This window comes from Molossus molossus, unplaced genomic scaffold (assembly GCF_014108415.1).
Source record: "Molossus molossus isolate mMolMol1 unplaced genomic scaffold, mMolMol1.p scaffold_m16_p_12, whole genome shotgun sequence".
NCBI lineage: Eukaryota > Metazoa > Chordata > Mammalia > Chiroptera > Molossidae > Molossus > Molossus molossus.
In genome coordinates, this window is record NW_023425347.1 from 72,205,559 (window position 1) to 72,232,118 (window position 26,560).

Genomic DNA, 26,560 nt, shown 5'->3' on the forward strand with positions numbered 1-26,560 from the left:
TACTTCCTACTTTTAAGATCAAGGTCATTAGCATCTTTCTCCCCATCCATTTAAAATGTTCTCTTCTACTTTTCTTAGATTTATGCTCATCTCCAAGGCTAATCTTTTTATTTATCACCTTGACAGTATCTCTTGTATATCCTCAGATCTGCATCCTTCATTATTCCCGATCTGTATAACCATACATTTTATCTTCCCCTTCATTCATTCACACCAGTTAAAGAGATTGTAAAGGTACCATATTCACCTTAGAAAAATACTAGATATTGGACTTAGGGAAGAGGCCATTCCAAAGTTCACATTCTAATTGTAATATTCTCTTTAATATCCTGCCAGGCATGACTTTCCCTGGTTCAGAAAATGCCTGAGCTGTGGCAGAAAATTAACAGCTTCATTTTCTGTGACTGCTTAGGGCTGAGGCTGGCACGGCCTAACATACTCTTCTCTCAACTGTTGAACAAGATGACATGGTATTAAAGCGAGGACTTCCATCCTTAATTGGGCATTAGTACTCTTTCTTTTCAAAGACAATATCCTAAAAGTGGCCACCACAATAGGTTCTAGGTCAGGGAATGAGTTAAGTCAGATATTCTGATATTTTTCTATTTATCTTCAGATAGATAGGAGGAAGAGTGCCCCTGACAGGTGTCAGACGGGGTTTTTCAAGCCTGCTGTCCTTGGCAATGCAGTCCTAGTCCTGAGGGTCAGCCCCTGGGCAGAGCTTCCCCTTGAATTTGACTAATAAGTTCTCTGGGGCAGCTGAAAAAGTTCTCTTTGAGACTCAAGAAACAGGAGGCCTAAGGCTCCAGAGAAAGTTCTGCCTAAGCTCTCTCTTATACTTCCAGGTTGGGTCCCAAGCTCACCCATGATTAATACACCCTCAACAGAAGAAGTACCAAATTGAGAAGGAGTCTAAGTCAGTACCCCTCAACCCTGATCTAAGAGATCAGTCAGTAGAGCTTTCTGTAGTCTATTGAAATGATACAGGGAACAAACACAGGTTTTTGGACTCAGACAGGTGTGGCTTTGAATCCCAGCTCTGTCACTAACTAGCTGTGTATTAGTCAATGTAAGTCTTAAACTCTCAGAATCTCAGCTGCATTGCCTGTAAAATGGAGATAATATCTAACTGTAGGGCTGTTGGATAATAAAACAAATTTATTTCCCTGCTTCCCTTCCAATTCCTCTATAATAGGCTAGGAGCATCAACCCCAATACCAGGGTCAGCTTTGGCTAAGTCCCTCCATTCTTTGCTATATCCTCTTCATCTTTTCCCACTCCCCTCCCTTGCACATTATGTACCTGCCAGAGTGAACTCTTTTTAGTTCCCTGAATACGTCAAGCTCTTTCTCCATAGCACTGTTCAACAGAACTTTCTGCCATGATGAAAAGTTCTGTGCCTGAGCTTCGCTATACTAGCCACTAAATCACATGTAGGTAGTTCGCATTTGAATTGTAGCTAGTGGAACTGAGGAAATAAAAATTTAATCTTATTTAATTTTAATTAACTTAGGTCTAAATAGCCCCCCTGTGGCTAGTGGTTACCATAACTTACAGTTTTAGACTGTAGGTCTTTGCATTTGCCATTGTCCTATAGGAAATATCTTTCCTCACTCTTCACTTAGCCAACTTCTACTTAGTCTTAAAATCTCAACTTGAAAATCTATTCTTCTAGCATGCATATCCTAAGACCCTGGAGTCAGTTAGATTTCCCCTTTGTTACCTTCCATAGCATCCTCTACATTTCTCCTATATCTCTCAGCATACTTTATTTTAATTATTGTCTGTCTGGGTTTTCCATTAGGTTGTAAACTTCATCAGTTATCGTAGGCTCCTATGGACCTCCTCTCTCAGGTCTCAATGACTCCTATCTTCCCTTTGAATGGATATCCACAAGAGTTTAGGATTTAGACTTACTCCAAGTTGGGTACTGCAATCTTTGAGATAACTACTACATACAGGGTGGGCAAAAGTAGGTTTACAGTTGTGAGTACACAAAACACAGTTTATCCTTGTATTATAAGTTATTAATTATTGTATTATTTCCCATATAAACAACTGTAAAACTACTTTTGCCCTACTCTTTATTTAAATAATGTTAGGGGTTGATTAGGAGTGGCCTTATACCTTTCTAAGGATAAGCTAAAAGTAGGAAAATAAAAAGGAGAGGAATACTAAACTGCCTCATTAAAAATGAAAAATTGACACCCTGACCAGTGTGGCTCAGTTGGTTGAGCATTGTTCCATGCATGGAGAAGTGGCTGGTTCAATTCCCAGTCAGGGCACAAGCCTGGACTGCAGCCTTGATCCCCAGTGGGGATGATCAGGAGGTAGCTGATAGATGTTTCTTTTTCTCATAGATGTTTCTCTCTCTATCTTCCTCCCCTCCTTTCTCTCTAGCGTCAATAAAAACATATTTTATAAAAATAAGCAACAGCAAAAACCTACCATCATAATATATCAAGACAAATAATAAACTGGGGGAAAATGTACAATATATTTTATAGATAATAAAGGATGAATATCCTTCTTATAAAAACAGCTCTTATAATAAACAAGAGAAAAATGGACATCCCATGGATAAAGAACATAAACAGGCTATTCAAAACAGATCAGCCCTGACTGGTTGTGCTCAGTGGTTAGTGCATTGGTACATGGACCGAAGGGTCACAGGTTCAATTTCTGGTCAAGGGCACGCACCTGGGTTGCAGGTTTGATCCCCAACCCCTGTTGGGGTTATGCAGGAGGCAACCAATCGATGTGTCTCTCTTGCATCGATGTTTCTTTCTCTTTCACTCTATCTAAAAAGGGGCTGCTTTAAAAGAAAAAAATCAACTAATCTCAATAAACATTTTAAAAAATGTTTAACTTCACTGCAGTATCTAAAGAAATGCAGATTAAATAAGCAAAATACCATTGGTACCAAAATACCATTTTCTGCCTATTAAGTTGACAAAGATTTAAAAGTTTTATCATAATGTGTTGATAAGAGCATAAAGAAATAGGTAATTTGCTTAAAATGGCAATAAACTTAAAATTTAAATATGCATACTGTTTATTCAACAATTCTTGTTTTAGGAATATATCCTAAAAAAATGATCAGACACTTGACAAAGGTGAACTTACAAGGATGTTCTCTGTAGTGTTGTTTATAATACTGAAAACCATTATTAAAGAAAATGTGATACATACCTAAAATGGAATAATAAGTATCTATTAAGAGTGATACAGATCTATATTTATTGATATGGAGCATTACCTATAATGAGTGAAAAAGAAAGTCATAAGCTAACATGTTAGTATGATTCCACTTTTATAAAAAATATTTGTCGCCCTGGCCAGTTTGGCTCAGCGGTTAGAGCGTCGGCCTGCGGTCCGGAGAGACCCGGGTTCGGTTCCCGCTAAGGGCACGTACTTCGGTTGCAGTTTGTCCCCGGCCCTGGTTGGTCATGCGGGTGGCAGCCACTCAGTGTGTCCCTTCACATCGATGTTTCTCTCTCTCTCTCCCTTCCTCTCTCTCCCTCCCACTCTATCTGTACAAAAAATGGGAAAATATCCTCGGGTGAGGATAACAAAAAAAATATATATATATATATTTGTCAACTTATCTTTCTATTCATAAAAAGGAATCTGGAAGTATATATGCCAAATTATTAATAGTTCTCTCTGTATAATTCACTCTCCCCACTTAAAATCATGGCAGATAGCCAGTGAAAAGTCCTCCTTCGTATTCCCTGGATGGGATTTGGTGTCCCCTCAAATGGGTCACAGGAAACCTGAGAAATATGGAATACTAGGTTTTCCTGGTTGATGTAGCTATAACCTCACTGGGAGTCAGGACCCTACCTATCTTATTCATTGCTTGGCACATTGTAGGCATTCAATAAATATGTGCTGAATTAATGAATCATATTAAAACACCAATTTTACTTAATAATAAGAGTATATAAACATTATTTTGATAAATTAAATCCAGAATGCAAAATTCACCAAAAAATTAAGATAATATAAGACTCCCAAATATGTTATACTTTCTATACACCATTACAATGCTGGGGACAGAAGTTTATTTTCTCCTATCATTTGTGTATTTTTCCAGAAGAGTTTGAGAAACAGTGAATAATACCTTTGTGCAAAGCCTTTCCTCCCACTTATGAGGCTAGATGTGACAATCTCTGACTCACAGATGAGAGAATGAAGGCTCAGCAACTGCTCAAGGTCACACAGTTAAAAAGCAGGGGAATCCAAATCCAAATACAGACTTGTTTTCTCCCAAACTCATCTGTGGCTTTGAGAGGTGCATAGTAAGACAATGAAAAGAACACTGCAGGTCTGTGACAGCTAATGTCTGTGCTTCCTAACAAGTCATCACCACTTAGCCCTGAGCTCCCATGTCTAAGAGGTGCTTTTTCTTAACCCTTGGAGAATCCAGAGGACGATTTGTCACCAGGGTTATTAGCATTTCTCCCTAGATATCGACAGCTTGTCTTTCCTCCCTCCAACCAGTGACTGATTTCTTCAAATGCTCGCCAAATACAGCCCAAGTCACCATGGTAAACGTATTGACAGAATCATATTAACAGCTACTGAGCATTTACAGGGTTGTAAGTTATGCAGAGGGGGAAAAGATAAGAAAAAACATAGGGAAATAAAACAAGTTCAATCAGCAGTGACAATTATTTATTTAGAAGCTGCTATTTGGAACAGTTTTTAAAAAATATATCTTAATTGCCAATTATGGTTTCTTCAGGAGAGTGGCCTCAGTCAGAATTGCTCCACCTTAAAGTAATCATTAATATTTCAGCTGCTCAGGTCAGAAACGGTTTCACAGACAGCTGTGTCTATGCAGTCGACTTTAGCTTCAGCGGCTCTCTCGGTAACAGAAATTCTACTGCACTGGTTGGTTTGCTACACCAAAATCAAAGACTGCTAGTCCATTTACCATGAGGCAGCAGACATTTAAGTCCTTATTTCTCTAAAGATTGAAGCTGGTTCAATAAGCAAAATTCTGCTCTAAGCCACCAAGACAACTGACGATTTTTCAAAGGAATGACCTATCTTTTTTAAGTTAATTTACACCTTTTATTGGGGAACATAAGTGTTGCCTTAGGCAAGATAGAGAATACAGAAGAGTTTGTTTTCAGTTTCTAATTCCCTGGGTACTCCTGTGTGAACCTTATAACAAATAAGGTCAGCCTCTGGGCCCAGGAGGTACCGGGGTAAATAGGCACAAGGGCACGCTGGGGTCCTCGCATGTGAAGATGTTTTGGCATGGCTGCATCTCCCGTGTTTCCAACTTCACATGCTTCTTAAGGAGAATCTAATCCTCACAGGAGAATTTAATCTGTTCATTTGCACGCATCTCATCAGCACCCTGCTTTGTTGAGGATTGTTTGATGTCCCAAGGAAAAGAGTACGAAGTTTTTAAAAGCCTTTTTGATGTGAACCAGAAAATCACGTTTTGTCAAGAGTGCACTCAACTTGAACCTCAAAAGGTTCAGGACTCAGAAACCACACAGTTCAAGTGGGATTTAAACTGGGCAAAATCACTTCCTTGTCGTCCCCCTGCAAGTCCCTCCCGGGCCTTTGTGCTAATAGTTTCTATATACTGTTGGGCCTTTTTCCCTTTCTTTTTATTCGCTCTCTTTCACTAACACACACATATCTTGACAAAAAAACCTTAAGAAAAATGTATCACCCCCCAAAGAAGTAGCATAAAATCTGTCTCTAGCTTCACCCTCATGGATTCAGAATGGTCACTGCTGGGGTCCCAGAGGGCTGAGTGAGCTGCTCTAGGTGAGGGTCAAATGATTTACAGAGCCAAACAGCAATGATTGCATCCTTAATCGAGGCATTTAACTAGGTACAAGACCAGAGCTCCCTATGCTCCAGGGATCGTTTGCAGAGAAAACTAGAAACTTGCTTCAAGGAGTAGCTACTATGTGTGTGAAGGAAGCACATACCTAAGGTCTTCACTGTTCAAACTGAAAATGAAGGGACAGGAGATCTGCCTCCTTCTAAAATCAGGGGGAAGAACTGAGCTGAGAGAGAATACTCTAACCCTAACTTTCTCTTTCCAAAACTCTCTTATATTTTTACCTCTTTAAACTAAAAAATCCAGTTACTCAAAGGTCAGCAAAAGTTTAGATTCAGGAGACAGAATCCTAATAAGGTGCAAAGTGTTCCTGATATCCTAAGGAACACTGGATGCTTGTTCCCCAGGGCTGTAACCATATCAAAGCTTCACTGACCACTATCTCGTGTTCTACTAACCATAATAGTCACTGTTTATTGAGTGGCTACTGTGGATTAGACATCATGCTATAAATACATTATCTCGTTTAATTGTTCAATAAAACAGAAAGGTAAGTTGGCTCATTCCCATTTTGCAGACAAGGAAACTGGAGCTCAAGGGGCTTAAATTACCTGCCTTAAAGCAGCACAGCTACTAGGTGTCCGAGCTTCAGTGAAAGCCGAAATCTGTTGAATGACAAAGTCAGTGTTCTTGGCTTAAGATTATGTTGTTCAGCACCAGCTCTGTTGCAATTTTGTTTTTGTTTTTTATTTTGTTTTGTTTTAGGCACTTATTTATTTCATATTTATTGAGTACTTACTATGAGAAAGGCACTATGGATATTTTTAAAAGTCTGAGAAACTATTCCTTTCCCCTCTCTCACTGTGACTACTGCAGTGGCCTTTTTACAAGGGTCTTCTACAATTAAAAAAATTTTTTTTTATTCCTCACCCAAGGATATTCTTCTGTTTATCATCAGATAAAGTGGGAGGGACAGAGAGAAAGAGAAACAGAGAGAAACATTGATGTGATAAGAGCCACATCGACTGGTTGACTCCCACACGACCCAACCAGGGCCAGGGACAAACTGCAACCAAGGTACATGTTCTTGACCGGAATCAAACCCGTAACTCACTGGTCCATGGGCCGATGCTCTAACAGCTGAGCCAAACCAGCCAGAGCTACAACGGTCTTCTTTTACTAACACTTACCCTACTTCAATCTGTTATTCACACAGCAGCCTAAGTAATCTTTTTAGATGATAAATCACAACATGGTACATTTAAACATTTCTATTTAAAACATAATGTGGCTTCCTGTTGCACCTAGAATAATATCCAAACTCTCTGTGACTCAAAAGATTCACAGAGGTCTGGCCCCTTTCCAGTGTACCCACTGCCACATTCTCTAAGCTCACGCCATCTCAGCCCTCAGACCTTCTCTCTGTAACTCAAATATGCCAAGACGACCTTCTCCCAAGCCCTTATGTGGTTATCACCTGCTCATGATTCATAATTTAATTCAAACATCACTTTCAAGGGCATACTGGGCATACCTGACACAGTGGATTACGATAAATAAACAATCATATCGTAATTAGTCATAGTAATTATTTTCTTGATTCTTTAGTTTTAACATAAGCAATTATCAACTTTAAAAGAATGTTTTATTTTTAGCCCTGGCCGGTTTTGCTCAGTGGTTAGAGCATCAGCCCACAGACCAGAGAGACCCGGGTTCGATTCTGGCTAAGGGAACATAACTCAGTTGCGGTTTGTCCCCAGCCCTGGTTGGGGTCGTATGGGTGGCAACCAGTCAATGTGTCTCTCTCACATCAATGTTTCTCTCTCTCTCTCTCTCTCCCTCCCTCCCTCCCACTCTATCTGAATATTAAAAAAAAATGCAAAAATGTCCTTGGGTGAGGATAAATAAATAAATAAATGTTTTATTTTTAAAGATATTCTAATTCAGTAACCTACTAGATAAACTAAAATTTGCACATACCAAACAAAGATGTCACACCCCAAAGTTCAGTTTGTTCCAGTGTTTCAAAATTTAAACACAAATAAGAATTCCAAGTGGTCACAAAAAATGGCTGGACTGAAATAACTCAATTTATGTTTCTTCAGCTCTATAATCATTGTGTTCTCATTGTTCATTTTGAATCTACTGTTCACATGCAGTAATATGTAGTTTTACAGGAGTTGGAGACAGAAACTGTGCCCTAAGTGAGCTCAACTGCTTGGCACTTATTCTTGAAGCCAACTGAGTCTGCAGATGTCAGGGCCCACAGTATAACTGGAAGTTCGCCCAATTCTTCTTTACAGAATACAATGTTTGTTAAAGAAAAAAAATATTTTTTTAAAAAGTGCTCATTTGAAACTTACATATGTATTATTAAAATTTAAAAGTAACCACGGCAATTTTTTAGAACTTAGACCAACAAAAGATATATTCAGGGAGAAATATTTTATACCTGACATTGTTAAAAATTGCCAGCACATGATGGTATTGAAAAGCAGACCAACTTTTAGTTGATTGTTTTAAAGTTCCTCTATGGACTAACACAGCTCCCTGCTCTCCTCACCAATGTATACTTCATTCTCTATCACAATAAAAAGAATTGTAAGTGCTGTGATAGGGAGAACAAAAACAGGGTCGAAGAAATAGGAGCAAAACAGTGGGAGTATAATGTCCCAGAAGCCAAGGGAGGGAAATTCCATACTAGAGAGGTCCCTCCTCTGAATTGGGTGCAGGACCAACTACATGGGAAGGTGAAACTAAGTCTGCCTTTCTCTGGCTAGCATATAAATTCATGCACGGGGAAAATAATACTTTGTCTTGACCATTTATTACCATCAGAGGCGGTAAGACAAATGAGAACATATCATATTGAGCCAGTAGTGTTCTCTAGACCTTAATCCTGCAAAGTCCTCAGCAAATGCCCATCACCAGCCCTGACAGTACACAAGGTGGGAAGAGACACCACCCAGAAAATGGCCAGGATGGAGCATTCTGGCCTGCTCCTACTTGGCTATAGTGCTAACTTGAAAGAAAAAATCTCATAGGAATGGCCACAAACAGAGCTGGTTAAATGGGATTCCACTTACCCCTCACATCTGCTCTCTCCACCCCATCTTGCTTACTTGAAGAAACCTTTGACCACCTTTCAGTCTCTCTTCATTTTCAAACTTCCTTTACTATATAGCTCCCAGACCCGGGCCAGTCTGTACTTTCTGGATGGTAAACTGACATAACAATCAGTTAACCTTTTTTACAAACTAATTCAGAAAAAAATGTATTTTTTGGTAAACAACAACAAAATCAGACATTTTCCCAGCAATTGTGACGTTACATCCTATCCTGCCTGGCCATTTGAAAGAAATGGAACCAATTCAAAATATGGTCCTAAGTCATTTTTAAAAACCATTGCATGCTATTCTATTATATAGATGTACTATAATTTATTTTAATAATTCCTTATCAATGTACATTATGTTGCCTCTGTTTTTTAATTATTGTACAAACAATACTATCAAGTATACATACATCTTTATGTTCTTGATCAAACATATGTAGGATAAGTTCCTAGAGTTGAATCCTATCAAAGGATATTTGAATTAAAATTTTTCATGGATAGATATTGCCAAATTGCCCTCCAATGAGACTATACCACTTTACATGCCCACCAACTTTATGTACAGGGCCCCACTTCCCCATACCTTTATCAACAATGGATATGTTATCAAACAAATCATTTGTAATTCCTTGAAATGCTTCATGTCATCTTTCCACCTCCATGTTTGTTTTCTTTTTTTTATTAATTTTCACCTGAGGATATGTTTTTATTGATTTTTAGAGAGAAAGGAAGAGAGCGTGAGAGAGAAACATCAATGTGAGAAAGAAACATCAATCCTTTTCCTCCCATATGCACACCGTCCAGGGATCAAACCCACAACCTGGGTATGTGCCCTGACTGGAAATCGAACCCACAACCTTTTGGTGTATGGGACAACGTTCCAACCAACTGAGACACCAGGCCAAGGCTTTTTCCTTCCTTTGAGCTTTCTAGTCCCTTCTGGTTTTCTTCCTGCCTCCTCTGTGAAGCCTGTCCTGTATTTTTTTCTACACTATACTCCTGAATCCTTTCCTTCACGTCTCCAACCACCTCATTTTTCCTGCTCACAAATTTCCCTTACAGTTTCTCAGTGGCTCAACATGATTTAAAACACACACACAACAACAACAAAAAATAAAACACTCTTCTTCTATTCTCCCAACCTGCTGGCTCTCCTGAGCCAAGAAGGAATGTTAATAGGGAAACCTGAAAATCTTTAATCTGGGTCAAAATATCAGAAGGGATAAATTCAACGTGGGGTAACTGAGGGAAAAAAACTGAGAAAATATCTGCAGTTTCCTTTGTTAGAACTGAATCGGTTATCTTTATGTTTTACATTCCACACCTGGATTTCTTACCTGTGAATCAATAGCTCATAATTTTTATTTTATTTTATTTATTTTTTTGTAGCTAGAATTGGAGTGGAGGCAAAAGTAGGGGTGGAAGAAAAAAAAGAAAAAATCCATTAAGTGTCTGATTGAAAAGCAGGAAGAAATGGGGAGGATGGGTAGAGGTGAGGAGGAAAATCACAGCTTAGGAAAAAGGCCAACTTCTTAAATCCTCTAAGAAAAGTTCTTTACTTTAGCTCTGTCACCACGCCCTTCATTCCTGAGCTCTAAAAACAGAGTCATAGGGCAGGAATGGGTGAGAGGATGGGACACAGTGGAAGAGGGACTGAAAGTATCCTATTCCTCTAAATGCAACCCCCACCCCCACCCCCAACTTCTTATCCAGCAAAGCTCTATCCACCACCAAGAATCAGCTTAATAGAATAAACCACTTAGGGCTGAGGCTCAGAAAAAGTCAAAGACCCCACAATCTCCTTGCCTATTAAGCTTCTTAGAAGTTAGAATGCTGCTAAAGAAAGTGATATTATGGCCAAGCTACTTAGAAGGAACACAAGGATGCTAAGTTGGGAAGGGGGAGGCCAGTTTGGGGGTTTATGAGCATCTAACTTTAACTAAAGACGAAGTGGCAGGGGTGGATATTGGAGTGGGAGCAAAAGTAGCCATCGGTGAGAACGGGTGCTCTAGTAGATCTTCAAGTTGAGGTTTAAAAGAAGGGTATTTGAAGAATGTACAAGAATTAGAATAGAAAAAAAGTAATGTTTTTCTTAAGATAAAGGGAAAACACAGTCTTATGCTTCATGGATGTAATTAGAAAATAAGCAAAATAAAGCAACATGCAATAGTTCCTTCTCAGCTCAAATGTCCCAAATATTCTAGGCATTCTGCCACTTCCTTATCCTCTCCCTAATAAAGCTGGCAAAGTAAATGGTACAGCCTTGCTATCTCAGTGGCTGGCAAGGCTGGGGCAAATAACAGGACAAACCAAACCCTTCATCTCCAAATAAAGTCCTGATGGCTCACTGTCCTTCCCCAGGTAAGAGGACTGTGTAGAATTCTGGTTATGTCCACCCTATTTCTTTTAGGGTAGTTAAAAGGGAATCATCAGGTGAGCTCTAGTCATTTTTGCTCTAGCCCTCATTTAATTGAAGCCATTAACAGACTTTATAGGTACCAGCTCCTTAATATCAATTGATAAAAAATATTTTTTGGCTATAGAAAGACCTGTCACATACTGCACAAACCCTGTCAGAGACCAGGGCTCACCAGAGCCTTTGCCTCTGTAATATAATCAAGAGTAGAGGTGGGGGTTAGATCCTGGTTCAGTAGATTTCAAATCTGTGCCCAAGCCCTAATAATAGTGATTATTGCTAACACTTATTAAAGACTCACTCTGTGCCAGGTACTGTTCTTAGGACTTCACTTGTATTTTACAATAACTCATTTACCCTTATAACCCTAAGAGATTTGGTACTAGTGCTAGTCCCAGCTGACCCTGAGGAAACTGAGGCACAGAAAGACCCGATGCATCTCGCCTGTCTCACAGAATTAGCACTTCTTGAACTGCTATATCCATAAAATGCTGACTATCTCAAAGACAGGCACTGCACCACGTGGAGCATAGGAGATAGCAGATGCTAAGCCGCCTTCCCCCTCCCGTCAAGGGCTATGTTTGACAAAGTTGTTTAGATCAAAACTAGTGGTAAGTTGTAGGCAATGCATGAATAAGACAGTCCCACCTCAAGGCACTCACAGTGTGGGTGATGAAGGCTTGTGAATGGGCCAAAACAGATCATGCCTAAGGGCTGCTACACTTCAACAGGCTCTCACAACTTCTTCGAGTATGGACACAACTTACACACATACGTGAAATGCTGAGAACAGTGTCTGGCACACAATCAGCAGGTACAAGTATTATTCTTATTCTTATTACCTCGAGAATCTGCCCCATAGGCCTCCCTCTCCTGGGTTTTCCTCTTTCCCATTGACTCTGCAGCCAGATTGCCTGGGTCTGAATCACATCTCTGCTATTTCTTGTTTTCGTGGCAATGGGCACATTGCTTAAACATTCAGTGCCTCAGTTTCCTCATCTGTAAAACGGAGATAATAACAATACCTAGCTCATAGGGACTTTAGGAGGATTAAATAAATGATTACCTGTAAAGCAGTCAGAATAGTGTCTGACACAGAAAGAGCTCAGAAGGTGTTTGCTATTCTTATTAGAAGTAGTGCTATGTTCCTGCCTTGGCCCGCAGTCACTTTACTTGCAATAAAAAGACTGAATTTAAATGCATCTGGTATGGTTAGTTTAAGGATAGGAAGTCTCTGGGACTAAATAGAAGGAGAACAGTTCCCCTGGGAAGTTGGAGGAATAACCCTGGAACTTGTTAATTAAGATCTTGTTAATGAATCTGCTTGTTAATGGTCTATTAAATAATCACACAGTGAAGTTTACCGCACAAGTAAAGCCTTCTTCAAATGCTTGCTCTTTCCAATCCTCCTGGCCCAGCTCTGACATCTAAAGATCTCTCCTAAGGGCAAGTCCTTCCAAATCCTTCCAAATCTGACACAGCCCTCTTCATCTTGTCACACTGGCCTGTAGAGCATGGCTATTCTTGCAGCCTAAGGAAGGTCTCTGGGGCAGAAAGCCCTCTTCATCTTGATTCTGCCTATCATTCTTTAGGCTGAGGCATTACACCTCTGAGCCAAAACATTTCCGTACACCAAGTAGAAATAGAGTCACTGGCCCTGGAAACTAAAAAATAAAGGCACTCTGAACTTTGCTGAGAAGAAAGGCAGAGGGTAAATTCCTTTCAGTGGGAATCTGGTAATATAAAATTTCAGCTGAGATGCCACAGATCTGTATAGGAAGTGGTCTGCCAAGCTACATTCACTAAGTCAGCCAGTGTCAGGGAATGCAGACTCTTCTGGAGCCCGACTTCAGGATGAAACAGCACGTAAGAGGGCTCCCTCTAGGTTGCACACTCGGGTATTTCATAAACTACGTTAGTCTCCTAAAACCATTCTGCTGTTTAGACAGAAGTTCTTGGAAGACAGTATTGTGTGTGTGTGTGTGTGTGTGTGTGTGTGATATGTGTGGTGTGTGTGCGGAGGGGTCGGGAGGGCATTTATATGATTACTTTTACATTACAAAACACATCTGTGTTATCTTTTTTGATTCAACAGCTCCCATTTTAGATATGAGTTGCTGGGACTCAGAGAAACAAAGCAACTTACCCAAAGTTACACAGCTAGTACATGACAAGCCAGAGCTTCTGACTCTGTGCTCTTGTCCTGTCACTGAACTGTTCTCAACACCCCTATTTCTGGTCATCACTCCTACTTGTAAATGTGCCAGGAGGTGCCCAGCCCTGGGTGGTCCTTCAGACTAAGTCAAAGTGGGTAGAGCCAGCACAGCTCAGCCAAGGAAACAGTGGCTCTGGGTTCACTTATTCCCACACATATTTTTTACCTTGCTGCTACATGAGAAGAAACACTAGATAATCGTACAAGGAGACAGACATGAGCCCACAGAAGAGGGACAATTCAGCAAATAATGCAATACAATGTAATGAGTAGTCGACCCTCATTTAGCATGGTTAATCAGTTCCAGACTCTACCCCGATAAATTAATTTCCACGAAGTAGGATTCTTTATTTATATACAATCGTCCCTCGCCACTTCGCACTTTGACTTTCACTGCTTCACTCTATCTAGTATTTTTTAAAACTGCGATAGAGTGAAGCTGCGAAGAGTGGAAGCCCGAAGTGGCGAGGGACAACTGTTTAAAAGGGGGGAAATACGTTGGGGAAAAGATACCACTTCAAGTCCACTACCAAGATTGATGAGAGCATCCACTAGTGTACATACAAGTGTCTGAAGCCACCTGAACGTAGCACCAGGTTCATTTCTACCTTCTGGCAGCTGCCCCCAGAAGGGTTAAAATTTAAATTAGATTGACAATCTGCAGGTGTTGGTGAGTAATTCTGCCAATGAGAGATTCCTCTAATTGTCCAACCCTTATTTCTTTACAAAAGAGCATTTTAGCATAAGAAGACAGCTTAAGGGTTGGGGAAGAGAAGAGAGGAGGCTGGCAAAAAACCCTCTCCAGCCCCTTCTGGGCAGTATAACAGCAGTGAGAAGACAAGCTAGCTGGAGCCCCAAAGAGCACCAAAGCGCGACTGGCCTCCCTCACATCTGGCTAAGCACCGCGAACCCCTCCGCTGGGCTGCCTCATAATTATAATATCGTACCAAGAAAGGGGCCATCTGAGTATATACAATCAGCTGATCAGCAATCAGGGAGGAAAACGGAAAGAACCCGAGGAGGATCAAGGGCAAAGGGGGGAACAAGATAGAGGCAGCTGGAGAGATCTGACCCCCAAAGGGAGACTGGAGAATAAAGGCATTGTCATGAGCAGACCCTGTGTCTTTATTCAGACCATTCCTGGGCTCCTCGGTGGAATCCCAGACTTTCCCTCTCTAATGGCCTAGTCATAACTCCCCTTCCTCCAAGGCCATACTCCTCTGTGAAAGCTTGCCTCTGAGACTTTCATGAAGATGAATGATTCATAAACTTTAAGGAGCATAAGAATCTTCTGCTTACTACATCTACACATTTCCAGGCCACATTCCCTGTGATTCTGATTAGGAGATCTGGTGTGGGCCCTGGGAATCTGCATTATAAATAGCATTCTCCATCCCGACCCTCCTCCACGACCACCACAAGTGATCAGAAAGCAGATGGTCCTTAGATCACATTTTAAGAACCCAAGCCTTGGGGGATTACTCCTTCTCCTGAAATCCTTGAGCACTTATAGTCTGGTTTGTTTCTTTTTTTTTTTTTTATCCTCACCCGAGGACATTTTTCGATATTTTGTTCAGATAGAGTGGGAGGGAGAGAGAGAGAGAGAGAAACATCGACGTGAAAGCGACACATTGAGTGGCTGCCACCCGCACGACCCAACCAGGGCCGGGGACAAACTGCAACCAAGGTACATGCCCTTAGCGGGAACCGAACCTGGGTCTCTCCGGACCGCAGGCCGATGCTCTAACCGCTGAGCCAAACCGGCCAGGGCTGGTTTGTTTCTTTTTTAATATTATAATTTATTTTTCATATATATATATATATATATATATATATATATATATATATCTCCTATAAGTACTCACCTTAACCATAAGGCCCTCAAGAAGAGGAAGTCTCATCTCCTAGTTCTTTGATGCCCCTGCAACAGCACTGAGAACAGTGCTCTACACACAGGAGCTCAGGAAATGCTGTGAATGTGGAGAGATGATGATGATAAAGAGGCCAGGGGAAGGAAAACCACAAGAGGAATGGCGGAGTACCGAGGCACTGGCTGGAAGGAACTGTTTTTAGTATGCCTACATGTGCCAGGCTGGAACAACAGTTTGCTTTTCTTTTTTTCTTTCTTCAATAGCCTTGGCACTACACGCCTACCTCCCTCATGAAAGTCAAGCCTGAGCAATGCACCTCCCATCAGAAACTTTGCCAAGAAATCCTGCCAAGAATCCCGGGTGCTATGTGGTTTAGTTTAGTGGCTAAGGGAGGGCTCTGGGTCCTGAGACCTATCAGATCTCTGTGCAGGACAAAATATAGAGCTGAGCATGAACTTTGGTAAAGAGACCTGAACCCTTGGTCTACCTCACTAAACATCCACAGGATAATAGCCTTCCTTCACTTTAATAAACATTTCCTGTGTGTCTACTTCATGCTAAGCATGGTTCTGGGTGCTCATATGATATCCAATGTCGTCAGAAAGTATTTCATAGTGACTTATCTTTAGAAAGTTACTTTAAAAGTAAGACCCTAGCCAGGCTGGTGTGGCTTAGTGGATTGAGTGTCACCCCATGGACTGAGGGATCCCAGTTCGATTCCCAGTCAGGGCACATTCCTGGGTTGCAGCCTTGATCCCCACTGGGGGGCGCGCAGGAGGCAACTGACCGATGTATCTCTCACATCAATGTTTTCATCTATCTTTCCCTTTCTGTCTCTCTAAAGAATCAATCAATAAAAACATATTTTTAAAAAAGCAAGATCTTATATGATGCTGGGCCTCATAAACACTAAGCATCAAATGGGCATTCTCAAGAATGCCTGGCTACAGGACGAAGTACTGTAGAGATCTGAGGTCAGGCCTCAGGTCCTGGCAGAGAGAAATTTTATTCTTACTTTATCATGAGCAATCCTTGGAAGCTCTGCAATTCTCTCTTCCACTCTCAGATGCCATACTTTGTCCAGAAAAACAAACGGCCACATCTAGCCCCTTTGAATAAGCAACTCCTTCTTGATTTTCAGTTATCAGCTTAAAACTATTCCTGACTCCTAGACAAGATTAAGTGTTCCTTCTTCTAACCCCATGGCATTTTATTCTTCCTCTATTATAGTACTTTTCACAACATCCCACAGTTGCTCCCTAAATATTAACCTCCAGTAAGGTTGGGGACTGTAATCTGTCTTGCTTATCACCATATCCCCAGCACTAGCATGATGCCTGGAACAATACATGTATTCAGTAAATACTGGATAAATGGTTAAACTAATGACTGCATCATATTATCTACCAAGATGGAAACTTAGTCATGCCTCATGTACTCTGCCACAGTTGTATCTGCAATACCACCAATAAACACCTAAGATGCAGCGGCACCATTCCTTCTGAAGTACCAGTTTTATATAGAGGCAGAACTGAGGCTCACAGAATCACCCCAGTACAGACTCCAGGACACAAGGCTCCAAAGTCAATATAATATCACCAAGAGCCTGAGAGTTACACCAGCTACACGGCACAATGCCAGCTCTGCCACAAACTTGATGGTAGGATCTCTTACAAGTCACTCAACTTCTCAGACTCAGCTTTTTCATGAAGAGGGTATTAGGTCCTTTAGCAGCAGGTACTCTCTTTCAATAAAGAACAAATGACAATAAAAAGCTACCCACGTCACGATGGGAGGATGGAAGAAGAAGAGAGCATTTGCAGTGAGATATCTCTGCGGTTAGGAAAGGGTTAAGCCCACCCGTCTGTCTGGGATCTCTCTTACCCGTAAATCAGCCTTGACTGCTGCTCAGTCTGAATGAAGCCCCACCAGGTTGGCCTGTCAGGAAGGAAGCCCATGCGTCCAGACTTTTGTTGTTCTAAGGATTTTTTTAAATTTTTACTGCTCAGGAAGGAAGCCGAAGCCTAGGCCCTAACTGCAGTCCTGCTGATTACTTACCCTAGCATGTGCTGCTGCCTTACTTCTCTCTACCTCTTAGACCCAACTCTTTCCTTTTCTAGAATTCTTTCATAACTATGATTTTGGCATTTGGGCCTAAATCCCAGACTTTCTCCTCTTCTTTAAAAATTAAAACATTTCCCTTCCTACCTCTCATATACCTTTGTGCCTTTATGTGGCAAAGACTGGGGATAGGGAGAGAGGAGAAGTGGGTGGTCTATGATCTAGAGACACTTTGTCCCTAGCACTGACCTGAACTCCTTCTCTTAAAGGAAGTCATGAAGGAACTGATAGCAACTGAGGTATCAAACAACTTGCTTCCAATGGCTACTTCTGCTACACACATATATGAAGAGGAGACTTTTCAAATATGAACAACTATATTTAGCTAACAGACTGAAATCCAAGGTCCTCAGGCAGAGGGTCAGTCTTTTCCACCCCCATCCTACTTCCCACTTCTCCCACTAGCATGCAGTCATTTTTTAGTATTCCCAAGCCCCATGGGGCTTTCTCTCTACAAAGAGAAAAACACTGAGTTTATTTGTGCACTCAGGGTAATGGACAGCCCTCTTTTACTCCTAAGAGAATGCACACAGACACTATGGAAGAGGCCCATCCCCGCCCAACCCTGCCCTCCCCTTCCCCTGCTAATCCCTCCCCAGCAGCCCCCCCCCCCCCAGCTCAGTCCTGCTGCTGTATTTCTCTCCTGACCTACAAGGCCCCTTCAAGCCCCGTCCTAAGCCTCCCCCAAGCAGAGACAATCCATCATGCTGTGGGACTGTGACACGCACAGATGGGGGAAGGTTCACAGATTTCTCTCACATAGGCAAGAGGGTAAAAGTGCCTGTATAACTTAAAATCTAAGGACATACTTGAAACTCTGGGACTTTGAATTCTAATACTAGTCAAATGCCATTATAGCAAATCTGATTATATGCAGTCTAAATCTGTATCACACACAAATTCTAATGGCCCATTTATTTCAAACAATATCTGATAATACAAAATTCCAGAATAAGAAAATATGATGAGATTCAAATTTTCTAACTTGAGTCACTGCCTAGATATCTAATCTTAGTCAAGTCCCTTCCTGACTCAGAGAGATTGGGTTTCTTGAACTCTAATACTACCTTGCTTCTAAATAAAATGAAGAGAGAAGGAGGTCAGAGGGATACCAGGGCTAATCCTGGTGGATGGATAATAATGAAGGGAAGTAAAGCAGCTGGTTACCACAGAAAAAAGGTTCTGAGCCTTTCTCCCTTCCTCTTTGCCATAAGGCATGGGTGTGTGAAAGGATCCTACATAAATGCTAGTTGTTAATGACCCTGTGTTGGGCTATATCAGTGCTTTTAACGAAGAAGATTATACCACCAGATTGTTCTTGAAATAATAATAGTCATTATGTATTAGTATGTGTAACTATTCTAAGCATTAGAATAGTTATTTAATCTCATTCAATCCTTCACAACAACCCTTTATAGGCTGTATAATTCCCACTTTACAGATGAGAATACTGAGGCCCAGAAAGGTTAAATAGTTTGCACAGGGTCACAGAGAAAGTCAGCTAAAGGGTCAGGATTTTATTCCAGAGGCTGAACTCATAATTATTATGTTGCACTGCCTCCCCACCTTTGATCTGAAACACTTTAAAGTTGTGGCTCACAGGGGGGCAAATACAGCATTTATTCTTCTAACAGGTATTTATTATGCTAGACAAATCTGACTTGGTTTAAATCAAACTCTCAAAAGCAAGGTCAAATGAGAGCAGTATAGGATTAGCTGGCACCTAAATGGGAATCATATACCTGAAGATAAAGCAAAGGTCTCTCCAGGGCTGGCCCTTTCCCCCTCCCTACATCTTTCTGACTGTCTGCTGTTCTAAGATGGATGCAAAGCCATACATCTCAGCCTGCAAATGAATTTCAGTGGAAAAAGACAACCCTCATCTGGTGAGTCACACTCAGGCTTACTGGGCTTGATTTCTCATGAGACTGTACCAAAAGGTTCCTTCTTCACAGACACAGCTCTAGACTCTCCTAAAGCGTGTGTCTGCTAAACAGAATGTACTGGATGCAGCACCATGTCTCCCCCTAAAAGCATAACTTTCATTTCCTCTAGGTCATCTTCAATCAGAACACATTCTACAGAGAAAATGGATGGTCAAATGTCTGAATTGTCAGATGGTTATATGTGTCTACAAAACCCCAACCTCACTTGTCTGCTTCCAGCTTCAACCAGGATGTAGGTAGGAACTTTCCCCTCCTAAAGTACACACCAAAAGCAGATCTGTACTTGTGGACTCCATGATGGGGGATGTAATGCTGTGGAGAAACATTTAGGAAGGGAAAAAAATTCCAATTTTAGGTTTCTAGAGTGTTAGAAAATAAAAGCAAGTTTTAGATTAAGTTATGATTTTTTAGTGCCCAAAATAATCAACAATATAAGTCCATATTTGAAAAAGGTAATTTCAACTTATGTCTTAAAAAACTCCCTACCTACCTTGCTATTATCAAACCTCAAGGCATAAATAAATTCTTCCTTTCCTTCCATAAACCTCTACACCTTTGGGGTAGCAGTCTTATAGATACTATCTACTGCAATGCCGAAGAATGGCAAATTGATACAAACTTAAAGTAAAAATTAGATTATAATCACCACCAAAAATTTATTCAATACTCAACTAACACTTACTAAACCCTTTGATGTGACTGGCACGAATGCAAAAAAGAATTCTAATACTAAAACTAAAATGTTATTAAGATAATAGAAAAGTTTGATCTGTTGGGTAAGGCTGGAAGGGAACAAATTATTCCTATTTACTTAGCATCTACCAGGTTTACTGATTCATACCACAGCCTATCTTTTCTCCTAACCACACAGTCTTAATTCAGGACCTTTTCCTGGAAAAGGCATAACAGAGAAAGTAGGTGAAAGTTCTTTTGCAGAAAATTCTCCTCCTTGCCCCAAAGATAGAGATATTCACAAATTCCCACCCTGTAGCATACACTTTGAGGTTACTAAGGATAAAAACACACTCTTTTCAGCCACAAATGTCAAAATTTATATGGTACTTTTAAAAAATTTAAAGCATTTAGCTGATATATAGCAATAAGTTATCCTTAAGTCTGTAGTTCATCTCTTTTTTAAGGGAATAAAATGGCACTGAGAAATGCTGTCAAACTGCTGGAAGATCATATTCAAATCCAAAACTTATTGCTATTTTGGTGTTAAAATTATGTGGACTATACAAAAAAACGTATCATCACTCTAAATCCCATCTTTATAAAGAGTACGTTCCAACATGTGCTCTGGTATTTACTAACCAGATAAATGTGGTTAAGAATAGTTAAATATAAAAATATGAAAAACATTATAAAAATATAACTATTAAATGTATTGTCACTCCAAATCCTCAGTACTCACAAAGAAAAGATTTCAATGTGTGCTAATATTTATTAACCAGTTGGGTGTAGTTAATAACGATAAAAAAAATAAGAAAAAAACACAATATAAAAATATAATTCTATTTTTCAGTTTCCTTTTCCCTGCCTAGTGAGGAAAGGAGGTGGGGAGGGAGAGCAACTTTTGTTATTTGGATACAATGTGTGTTTTTTTGTTTTCAAACAAAAAAGGGCCACCAAATAATCAACCTGGGGCCGCTGACCGGAAGACAGCCCCGGAAAACTTCCCGTGGGAAGAGTTCCAGAAATTGCCCAGACTTGAACAAGCCCCGCTGTGCTAGCTGCGAGCCTCTGCCGGTCATAGGCGACCGGGACTCGCCTCACCCGAATACCAGCCATCCTCCCGATTCATAAAGCCCCGGACTCGGAAACGTTCCCCGGAACGTTTTACAGATCTGAATTACAAGACGGGGAAAACATTTCGAATTCACAGTGCCAAGGGAACAGCTTGCTCCAGATGCGCCAGTACACGTCCATCCTCCCTCATCAGCCTGCCCTGGGCCCTCCCCAATCCCTCCTCCCATTCCGGTGCCCCCCCCCCCCCGTGACCACCCCCACGCATGACCCCCCGACCGCGTCCCGGTCGCCTCCTCACTCCGACTCCCGCCCACCTGCACCTCCCGCAGGGTCTCACATCGCCCCGGCATCCGCGTGGGCGTGCCCCCTGCCGGGTCACCCTCCAGTCCCCACACTGTCTCTTTGGCTCAGACGACGTACAGGAAACCGACCGAAGGCTCGGTTCGGAGTGCGACCTGGGAGCGAGGGACGCGGAGAGCGGGGCGGGACGGGGTTGGGGGACGAGATCCGCCCTCGGCCGGGGCCGCAGGAGCGGCTGTGGAGCGGGGCGCGCGGGGGAGCGCCGGGAGTTCTCTCGCCGCCTCCAAGTCCGGCCGCGACGGCCAAGTCACCAACATTTCTGGAGCCACTTGAAAGCCATTTCAGTGGCGGAGGCTGGGGGGTTCTTTTCAGGCGAGCCAGCCGGGCCCACTCTGGTCCTCGCTCCCCCGGCCCGGCCTCACGCCTCTCCGCACCCCCTCCCCCAAACGATCAATTACCAGCCACCCTTCTGCCGGAGCGGCGAGGGGCTGGCTGGCGGCCGTGAGGAAACGGCAGCCCGGATCACTTCTGCATGACAATTGATGGGAGGGAGGGCGCGAGGCGAGGAGGGAGGACGGCTGCGGTGTCCGTTTTCTCACCATGGTGATTAGGCATTCCGGCCGTGCGAGGCGGCAGCCGCCGACGAGCGGCGCGGAGGAGCGAGGACCCGGAAGACAGCGAGAGCTGGAGCGGGAGCGAGCCCAGCCGCGGGGCTGGCGGGCGGGCAGCGCGCTGAGCCAAGCCAGGCCAGCTGGCTCGACAGCCATCAGGGACTGCTCCCGTCCAGCCCGGCCCCACTTTAGCTGTGCAAACATTTCTTTATCCCAACAAGACAATTAAACCCAGCAGCATGAAAAGGAGTCTCCGTGACTGTGTTGGGAGTGAACAACCAGAAACAACCACACACATCACAGGAGTTCTTAGAGGAACTCCGGGAGAACCCGGGGAGCAGCTGAGCAACAATCAGGCTAGGTCTGGGCAGTCAGTACAGAAGAAACCATCTGACCCATCTAGGTCTGGTGATTTGCTGACCCTTTCACAGTGGTCATCTGCTTCAGCTACAATCCAAGAATTCAGCCCGGTGATCTGCGAACTGCCCCAAACACTCTTTCCAGCAAGAGCAATTCTCCTAAACGCCCAAATTAGGGTCCCTGTCACCCCAGTCCCAAACCCCTAGCAACACCCCCATGATGTAGCTAGCCCTCCTCATTCTGGGCTGCCCTGGGCCTATGTACCCTCAGTTATTTCTTAGAACACAGGGTCTTAAATGGCACATGCCTTTATAAGGCACATTTCAAAGTACAAAATACCATCTAACTCAGGGCTTTTGGGACCTGAGAATGAAAGTAGAATATTCTGGAGCTGCTGTGAACTACCAGTTTCCCACCTACCTGTGAATCTGCCTAACCACAGGAAAGGGTCAAAATAAGAGGATCACTGATGGTCAGTGCCCGGTGCCCATCCCTGAGGTGAGCCAGAAGGCAGGGCCAGTCATTGCTTCACAGGGGCAGTTCTGGTCCTTCTCAACCCTTGAATAAGCATGCATACTAGCCAACTCCAATTTAGGCTGAGTGGACAGACTGGCAGGCTGGCCAATGACTATGTCACCCAGACAGAAATCTAGGCACAGGAGTAGTCCAAGGAGAATAATAAGGAAATGCACATGATAAGAGCCAGAGTGCCAAGGGGGTAATAAATGTATAGATTCTAGCACAAGGCAGCAGACAATATGTATCTTCCCTTTGTTGTAAAGTTTCCTTAATGAGGAAATGTTTATTTTAAAAGCCCTGGGAAACATATCTGTAGACACTTCATATGTAAGACACACGTGGACTATTTGTAATTGGTCCATAAATTTTAGCATCATTTCCCTGGACAAGGAGCCCTGGGAGACTGGTTCAGGGAGTGACAATAAACAGGAGTTACCTCAGTCCCCTTCCTGGGGAATTATGCATCCTTCACGAACGGCTTCTCACAAAATACTTCTCCCTTTTTCCAGGGCAAATAAGTCAGTCCTGTAGAGTAAAGGCTTCTTTTTTCCATAGAGCCCAACACCTACCTCAGGAATCACCTGTGATGCCAGGTAGATGAACAGGCAAGCAAATAGGAATCATGTACTAGGAGAGACAATACTTTACCCAAATAGCTATATTTCTTTCTACAAAAATGCATTTTTAATCACAAAAGAAATCCTGCCTATCAGCACCCAGATTGAAGGAAAGAACACGTGTACATTACACCATGTCTGCAGGCCCCTCTTTCAAATACTCGCACATGTGGACATATCTGCATATGGATACAGTGTGTGAGCAGGGGGTGGCTGCGACAGTAAAAACTGTCAGTGTTTCCATTGTAAAACTTATTTTTCATTGACCTAAAACTCAGTCATAAAACTTCTACTCTATGTAAGGGACACACACACACACACCCAGTACCACCACCACCACCACCACCACCACCCCCGCCGTGATGGCTGGGAGGAACCCTAAAGCTAAATGCTTATTTAAGAGTTGTACTGTTATATTTAATTAAAAAAAATTATTTTTGCACTTTATGAAAAAAATGTATTTATATGAGAACTTAAAAATGAGTCAACCATATCAGAAATTAACTCTAAATTTTAAGAATAAAAAACTAAAATAGCCCTGGCCAGTTTGGCTCAGCGGTTAGAGTGTTGGCCTGCAGTCCAGAGAGACCCGGGTTCAGTTCCTGCTAAGGGCGCGTACCTCGGTTGCAGTTTGTCTTCGGCCCTGGTTGGGTCGTGCGGGAGGCAGCCACTTGATGTGTCCCTTTCACGCCGATGTTTCTCTCTCTCTTCCTCTCTCTCCCTCCCACTCTATCTGAACGAAAAATGGAAAAATGTCCTCGGGTGAGGATAAAGAAAAAAACAAAACTAAAATATATGTGGTTTATATTGGCAGTCTGGGCAAAAACCACTTAACCTATTACTTCGCTGTTTTAAACACTTTCTATTCTCTCTTCTCTTGCCTTCCCATCCCCCTCCCTGCCCCATCTGCCCCTCAAGCTCTCCCTTTGGAAACGTCTTGTGTACTGTCACTCGATTATCTGAGAAATATTACTTATTTCAAAACGGTTCTGTAGGGAGGAACTGAAAGGCATCTAGTGGGAATAATCAGGCCTTCTAACGGCCCTTAAATATGTATTTACATAAAACAGACCATAAATATTCTGACATACATCGGCATATGACAGGAGCCAAGAAAGCTGCTGCAGACTTTGTTACAGTGCCTCTTCAACCCTTCCCGACAGAAAAAATGTTTCTCCTGCTTTCCAAATCCTCAAAATCAAAAGCACAGATGCTTCGCAGTACAACCCTGTGCCGGCTGCCACACCGCCCAAGGAAAGGAAAGAGGAGCACGGATCCAGGGTTATCACCGGGCAACAGTCTCCTCTTCACTTTGCACCTTTGTTTTTTGCTAAAGATTAGCCCTAAATGCAACTCTAGATAATAATGTGGGTGTACAAACATCCCACACTCACATGCACACCCATAGGTTGAATATTTGTGTAAGAGAAAAAAGAGAACCCAAACTCTCTAAAGGAAGAATATTTTAAACAAATAGAGAGAGAATGGGCTCCAATTTATGTAACAGTGCAATTTGAAATAAAGAAGTTTCCCCACCCTTCTGATCAGAATCTCATTAATTTCAAGGTCAGAATTCCATTTCACTTTGGGAGACAGACTCATTTAATTTTTCTCCACCCAGGCGTATTCCTGTGTGAGGGATCCATCTCCATGGGGGATGGCACCACCACACAATGCAAACCAGGCAAACAGAAGAGTTATGGCTTTGACACTCGGAAGGGAATGGATATCCACATCTATGAGTTCTGACTTGACTAACAAGCTTCCTCCTGCTCTGGGGGTCTGATATAGGTTTGGGCTAAAAAGATAGATGGAGACAAGCTGGATTTGTTAGGAGAGAAAAAAGGAATCTTGATCTGCAGATGTTACTTTGTGGCACATTAGTTTTGAAGAGGATTTCATTTTCAACTTGTATTTGGAGAAAAAAGGGGCAGAATTTGTCACACCCTAATCCAGGGCAGTTTTAGCCAGAGATAAGATTACAGCTAGCCTTGAGCATTTGCCCATTAACAAATGAAAACTAAACTAGACCCACACAAAACCAATCCATGTTCAGCAGGTACAGCCAAAAAGCAGGATCATAGCACACCGGTCAGCTATACAGAAAGGGAAAAGGTGAAAGAGGAACTAAAGCAAAGTGAGAGAGCACACAGGCAGTTGTGCTGTCACATAGCAGCCTCCCTTAAGTGGGGAGGTCTCGGGCTTACCGACGCTGACATAAAAGACACACTCGCAACATATTTCAAAACCAAAGAGCGATGGATTTACAAGGCAGGTTGATTTTATGATGACTTTTATTGAAAAGGTACGCTGGGTTTAGGCAGATGCCTTTTAGCGCAGGAAAGTTAACACAGTGCCTAATTCAAGGAGACAGCCTGAGGAAGCAGTGCCGACAGGGGAGAGAGCAGCAATGTCTCTATTACTCTCCTCGGCATCATAAAGAGAAGAGAAAAAAATGGTATTCGTGTTGGTAGTTATAGAGAGGACAGGAGCACAAAAAAATTGAGAAGAGGGGATAGCAAACCTCAGATGTAGTTTTCTTAAGAAAATAAAAAGAAGCAAACCTTAGAACAAAGGGTTGAGTGGAAAAACACCCTCAGTTCATAAATTTTCACCAGGCTTGAAGAAAACTGCTCTGTATACTCACAGCCCAAAAGCTTCAAAACACAATTATTTTCTGATTATATTATATTAGATGAGAAGATTGCAGGGTTCAGCAGTCCTAGTCTACAAGTTCCAAAACAATGTTTAGTTCCAACTATTAGGGAGGGTAGCCAGAGCCCAAGAAGGCACTTGGAGAACTTGAGAAAGCTGTTCCTTAAGCAGAAATTAATAATAGTTGTGAACATCAAATATCGAGCAGTCATATAGGCCAACCATGTCTAGTCCTAAAAGTGGGCCCCAG

At 42.2% G+C, this 26,560-nt stretch overlaps 1 protein-coding gene across 4 annotated transcripts in view; it reads right to left on the reverse strand.

Annotated features, from left to right (window-relative positions):
- The window catches only part of RNF220 (ring finger protein 220), a 228,946-nt gene that overhangs the window by 194,297 nt on the left and 8,089 nt on the right, over positions 1-26,560 (reverse strand). The gene's annotated exons all lie outside the window — the stretch shown is intronic.